Below are 7,125 nucleotides of genomic sequence, written 5' to 3' on the forward strand. Positions count from 1 at the left end.
TAGCTAGATGTGATGATGTAATTCTTTTTTGAAAAGAAAAATAATTTCTCATCCAAAATAAGCAAAAACAACAGAGGAAGTTCATTCAGGCAGAATACATTTAAAAAACTAAAGCAAAGGCCAGGCACAGTGGCTCATGCCTGTAATCCTAGCACTTTGGGAAGCCAAGGTAGCCAGATCACTTGAGGTCAGGAGTTCGAAACCAGCCTGGCCAATATGATGAAAACCCATCTTTTCTAAAAATAAAAAAAAAGAAAAAAAGAAAAAAAGAAAATTAGCCAGGCATGGTGGCAGGTGCCTATAATCCCAGGAGGCTGAGGAAGGCGAATCGCTTGAACTCAGGAGGCAGAGGTTGTAGTGAGCCGAGATCATGCCACTGCACTCCAGCCTGGGTGGCAGAGCAGGACTCTGTCTCAAACAACAACAACAAAAACTAAAGCAAAAATAGGAATTTATCTATAGCATACTACAAAATAGATTAGGCCAGGCACAGTGGCTCACGCCTATAATCCCAACACTTTGGGAGGCCGGTTGGATTACTTGAACTCATGAGTTCAAGACCAGCCTGGGCAACATGGCAAAACTTCGTCTCTACAAAAAATACAAAAATTAGCTGGGCTTGGTGGTGTGTGCCTAAGGTCCCAGCTACTCAGGAGGCTGAACTGGGAGTATCACCTGAGCATGGGAGGCAGAGGCTGCAGTGAGGTGAGATCACACTGACCCACTGCACTGCAGCCTGGGAGACAGAGTCAGACCATGTTCCAAAAATCGATTCACTCATTAATTATGTGAAGCAACAGAACAAGTGGGGGAGGAATTGTCAATGTACTGCTCTAAAGCCCTTATCCTGTGCACTGGCAACAGAACAGTATTCGAAGATAAATTGATTAATTCAATACATATGTTGTAAACCCTGGGGCAATCACTAGATTTTTATTGAAAAGATAATAACAATAATAGTAATAGAAGAGATAAATGGAACCATAAACAATTTTCTTTTCTTTTTTTCTTTTTTTTTTTTTTTTTTGAGACCCGAGTCTTGTTCTGTTGCCAGGCTGGAGCACAGTGGCACAGTCTCAGCTCACTGCAACCTCCGCCTCCCAGGTTTAAGCAATTCTTCCGCCTCAGTCTCCCAAGTAGCTGGGACTACAGGCACGTGCCAAACGCCCGGCTAATTTTTGTATTTTTAGTAGAGACTGGGTTTCACCATGTTGGTCAGGATGGTCTCGATCTCTTGACCTCGTGATCCACCCGCCTCAGCCTCCCAAAGTGTTGGGATTACAGGCGTGAGCCACTGCGCCTGGCTTTTTTTTTTTTTTTTAAAGACAGAGTCTCTGTCACCCAGGTTGGAATGAGTCCATCCTAGCTCACTGCATCCTTGAACTGCTGGGCTTAACTCCTAGGAGTTAAGTCCCACCTCAGCCTCCCTAGTAAGTGGGACTATAGGTATGTGCCACCACCACACCTGCCTGTTGTTTTGTTTTGTTTGGTTGGTTTTTGTTTTGTAAAGACAAGGTCTCACTGGCCAGGCATGGTGGCTCACACCTGTAATTCTAGCACTTTGGGAGGCCGGTTGAGCTGGGCAGATCACGTGAGGTCAGGACCAGCCTGGCCAACATGGCAAAACCTCATCTCTACAAATACAAAAATTAGCTGGGCCTTGTGGCACACACCTGTAATCCCAGCTACTTGGAAGGCTGAGGCAGGCGAAACAGTTGAACCCAGGAGGTGGAGCTGCAGTGAGCTGAGATCACGACACTGCACTCCAGCCTGGGTGACAGAGTGAGACTCCAGCTCAAAAAAAAAAAAAAAAGACACAGTCTCACTATGTTGCCCAGGCTAGTCTTGAACTCTTGGCCTCAAGCAATCCTCCCACCTTGGCCTCCCAAAGTACTGGGTTTACAGGTGTGCACCACCGTGCCTTTCCTGAACCATTTTTATGTCAGTTTGTTACCTGGGCGTTTCTGTCCCCTGTGGGTGGCCCAGGTGTAGCACAGGCCCCAGCTTCCACTTTCTTAGAGATGACTCTGTTTACCAGAGCTTGTGTGCTGCAATGGTTTCTCCAGCTGTCTGCAGAAGGCCAGTTCCAGAACCTCCTGCCGTGTGTCAGGCTGCGGCTTTGATTCCCACAGCTAAGACACGCACCTGGTCCTGGACCCTTCATGGGCAACTCAGCTTCCAACCGCTGGCAATGGCCAAGGACCTAGCTCCCATGCTTCCCCGTCTTGTCTTTGAACAGGGAGACGGTGCCGTTCTGTGTGTGTGTGAAGCGTGTATGTGTAGATATGTACATTGGCTTACTACACTTGCTGGCTCAGCCAACTTGACTGCAAGCCTTGGGCTAGCCATATACTCTCTCTGTGCTTCAATTTACCCATCAGGAAAATGGGGTCACAATGGTACCCATATCACAGGGTGGTTGTGAGGCTTTAATGCTATTTAAAATACATTAGCCAGCCGGGCGCAGTGGCTCACACCTGTAATCCCAGCACTCTGGGAGGCCGAGGGGGGCAGATCACCTAAAGTCAGGAGTTCAAGAACAGTCTGGCCAACATGGTGAAACCCTGTCTCTATTAAAAATACAAAAATTAGCCAGGCATAGTGGTAGCACCTGTAATCCCAGGTATTCGGGAGACTGAGGCAGGAGAATTGTTTGAACCCAGGAGGTGGAGGTTGCAGTGTGCCAAGATTGTGCCATTGCACTCCAGCCTGGGTGACAGAGCGAGATTACATCTCAAAAAAAAAAAAAAAAAAAAAAAAAAAAAAAAAAGATACACCACCAAACCTTGTTAAGTCTCTTATTCCTGTTATCTGTAACAGCGGTATCAGACAAGAGAGCAGATCCCAGAACTCAAAACCATGCTTTTCCCTGGGTGAGGAATTAGGGGTAGTTCTAGTTTTGGTTGTGTGTTTGTGTGTATACATTTTCGGCAATCAACAGGAGTTACTTTTATGATTAGAGGGAAAGTGGCAATCAGTACTTAAAACAGCAGGCACCTGCTTAATTCTTTAGGCCCTGACAGCCAGCTAGTGTTCAGTAAAAGCTTCAGGACGTGCTTGGTATGAGCTGACATTTTTGCAGAGGTCAGGCTGGCTTGGGGGAGGAGGAAGGCAGCCATGGAGAGCGGCATTTCCTGTGCCCGAGTGGGTTTGAGGGGGTAGGGGAAACAGTTTCAGTTCACAGAAAAATTGAGCAGAAACCGCAGATTTCCCACATACTCCCTGCTCCCCACACGCACAGCCTCCCCCATTTTCAACATCCCACATGAGATTGTAGGTAAGAGAGCAAATCCACAGGGTAGATAGCAGTCACTCTTAGGAGTCTACATCAGCTGGCTCTGGCAAACTCTGAGGGCTCTAAGCCTCCACCCAACTCTCCCACTTACCCCCACCTCCCAATTCAGCAACAGCACTTTTTTTTTTTTTTTTTTTTTGAGACAGAGTGTTTCTCTGTCACCCAGGCTAGAGTGCAGTGGCACAATTTCTGCTCACTTCAACCTCTGCCCCTTGAGCTCAAGCATTTCTCGTACCTCTCAGCCTCCCCAGTAGCTGGGACCACAGGCCTATGCCACCAACCCCAGCTAGTTTTTTTTTTTTCAAGACAGGGTCTCACTCTGTTGCCCAGGCTGGAGTGCAGTGGTGTGATCTTGGCTCACTGCAACCTCCACCTCCTGGGTTCAAGTGATTCTCCTGCCTCAGCCTCCTGAGTAGCTGGGATTACAGGCATGTGCCACCACACTTGGCTAACTTTTTTATTTTTAGTAGAGACGAGGGTTTCACCATGAAAGCCAGGCTGGTCTCGAAGTCCTGACCTCAGGTGATCCGCCTGCTTCAGCCTCCCAAAGTGCTGAAATTATAGGCATGAGCCACCAGGCCTAGCCTAATTTTTAAATTTTTTGTAGAGACAGTCTTGCTATATTGCCCAGGATGGTCTCAAACTCCTGAGCTCAAATGATCCTTCCACCTTGGCCTCCCAAAGTGCTGGGATCACAGGTGTGAGCCACTGTGCCCACTTACGCATTTAGGCACGGCAGAGACTTTGCTGTGTGGGCAGCCACAGCCCTGCCTGCTTGGTGCTTCGAGGCTCAGGGCAGCCATCAAACAGGCGACTGCAGAATCATCTACTGTACTGCCTCTGTGTTAGTGGCTTCGGTGACAAAGGGTTGGGATGGGAGGATCCCTGCGGATAGGCAGGCATCCTGGCCGGGGCTTAGTGGACCTGAGGAGGTGAGCGCAGGCTGGGAGGCAGGAGCAGCCCTGGGAGACTCCTTGGCCCTGTTGCCTCCATCTCCATGACCCCCAGTGTGTCTTGTGCAGGGCCAGGCCTCTGCACATGACCATAAAGGTCCAACAAACCCTCGAACGCAGCAGGAATTCCTTCCATCCACTCACGCTTCTTTCTTTTTTCCAGACGGAGTCTCACCCTGTCGCCCAGGCTGGAGTGCAGTGGCGCGATCTCGGCTCACTGCAACCTCCACCTTCCAAGTTCAAGTGATTCTCCTGCTTCAGCTTCCTGAGCAGCTGAGACTACCGGCATGCACCACCATGCCTGGCTAACTTTTTTTTTTTTTTTTTTTTTTTTTTTTTTTTAATAAAGAAGAGGAAGAAAGAGAAAGAGGAAGAGGGAGAGAGGATGGGGGTATTGCTTTATTGCCCAGGCTAGAATGCAGTCTAAATATGGGTATGCCTACAATTGTCCTCAATAATGGTGACATGAAAGAAAATGAGGGAAGAGAATAACAAACAAGGAGCCAACCAAGATTTCATTTAAACCTCTAAATTGATATGATGTGGTACTGATGAGAGTGTATATTTTGTATATTTAAAGTGGAGAGTTCTATAAATGTTAATTACATTTACTTGTTCCAGATCTGAGTTCAAGACCTGAATATCGTTGTTAATTTTCTGTCTCATTGATCTGTCTAATATTAATGTTGAAGTCTCCCACTATTATTATGTGGGAGTCTAAGTCTCTTTATAAGTCCTGTATGTCTAGGTATTCCTGTATTGGGTGCATATATGTTTAGGATCTTTAGCTCTTCTTGTTGTTGCATTGATCCTTTTATCATTATGTAATGTCCTTCTTTGCTTCTTTTGATCTTTGTTGCTTAATTGTAACTTCTATTTTTTATTTATTTATTTTAGCTCTCTGGTTGGTAAATCTTTCTCCATCCCTTGTTTAGAGTCTTTGTGTATCCTTGAATGTGAGATGGATCTGGATGCAGCATACTGATGGGTTTTAATTTTTTATTCAAATTGCCTGTCTTTGGATTGGGGGATTTAGTCAATTTAAATTTGGAATTAATAATAATATATGTGAGTTTAATACTGTCATTAGCTGGCTATTTTGTCCATTAGTTGATATAAATTCTTCATTATACTGATGCTCTTTTTGATAATTTTTTTAGAAAGGCTGATACTGTTTGTTCCTTTCATATGTGTAGTGGTTCTTTCAGAAGCTCTTGCAAAGCAGGCCTGGTGGTGATGAAATCTCTGAGTGCTTGCTTATTCACAAAAAACTTTATTTTTCCTTCGCATGTGAAGCTTAGCTTGGCTGGATGTGATATTCTGGGTTGAAAGTTCTTTTCTTTAAGGATGTTGAATATTGGCCCCCACTCTCTTCTGGCTTGTAGGGTTTCTGCTGAGAGATCTGCTATGAGTCTGATAGGCTTCCCTTTGTGGGTAACCTGACCTTTCTCTCTGGCTGCCCTTAGTATTTTCTCCTTCATTTCAACCCTGGTGAATCTGACGATTATGTGCCTTGGAGTTGCTCTTCTTAAGGAATATCTCTGTGGTGTTCTCTGTATTACCTGGAGTTGAATATTATCCTGCCTTACTAGGCTGGGAAAATTTTCCTGAATAATGTCCTGAAGCGTATTTTCCAGCTTGGATTCATTCTCTTCGTCACATTCAGGTACACCTATCAAGCGTAGATTAGGTCTTTTCACATAGTCCCATATTTCTTGGAGACTTTGCTCGTTCCTTTTTATCCTTTTTTCTCTCGTCTTGTCTTCTTGTTTTATTTCAATGAGTTGATCTTCGACCTCTGATATCCTTTCTTCTGCTTGATGAATTCGGCTGTTAAAACTTGTGCATACTTCACGTAGTTCTCGTATTGTGTTTTTCAGCTCCATCAATTCACTTATTTTCCTCTCTAAATTTTGTATTCTTGTTGACATTTCGTCAAACCTTTTTTCAAAGTTCTTAGTTTCTTTAGATTGTGTTATAACAAGTTCTTTTAATTCACTGAAGTTTCTTATTATCCACGTTTTGAAGCCTGCTTCTGTAATTGGAACCCACTCGTTCTCCATCAAGCCTTGTTTCGTTGCTGATGAGGAATTGGGATCCCCTGCTGAGGAAGAGGCGTTCTGATCTTGGGTATTCTCAGCCTTTTTTGACCGTTTTCTTCCCTTCGTTGTAGATTCATCCATCTGTAGTCTTTATAATCACCGTCTTTGTAATTGGGTTTCTGAGTGGACGTCCGACTTACTGATTCTCAGCGCCGAAATCTGAGCAACCCACTGCACCGACTAAATCAGCGGCGTTAAGATTGAGGGTGCTTTTCCAACTCTGCACCGAGAACCGACGCTCCGAGGCGCCGGCAAAACCGCCTCGCCGGTCACAAGAGTCGCGCTGGCGACCCGTGGGGCTCCTCCGCTGGGAATCTCCTGGTGCGTAAGCAACAAGAATTCATGTGAAGGTGTGGCGTCCTCTCCTTCTTTGCGCTTTCAGTGGGAGCTACAATCCCGAGCTGCTAGTTATCAGCCATCTTGGATCTCTCTCCTCCGCCTGGCTAACTTTTTGTATTTTTAGTAGAGATAGGGTTTCGCCATATTAGCCAGGATGGTGTCCATCTCCTGACCACGTGATCTGCCCACCTAAGCCTCCCAAAGTGCTGGGATTACAGGCATGAGCCACCGTACCAGGCCTCACCCACACTTCTTTAAGGTCACTCTTCAGCTGGGCGCAGTGGCTCACGCCTGTAATCCCAGCACTTTGGGAAGCCGAGGCAGGTGGCTCAGCTGAGGTCAGGAGTTCGAGACCATCCTGGGCAACATGGCGAAAACCCGTCTCTACTAAAAATACAAAAAATTAGCTGTCTGTGGTGGCAGGCACCTGTAGTAC

This window comes from Saimiri boliviensis, chromosome 2, assembly GCF_048565385.1.
Source record: "Saimiri boliviensis isolate mSaiBol1 chromosome 2, mSaiBol1.pri, whole genome shotgun sequence".
Taxonomy (NCBI): Eukaryota; Metazoa; Chordata; class Mammalia; order Primates; family Cebidae; genus Saimiri; species Saimiri boliviensis.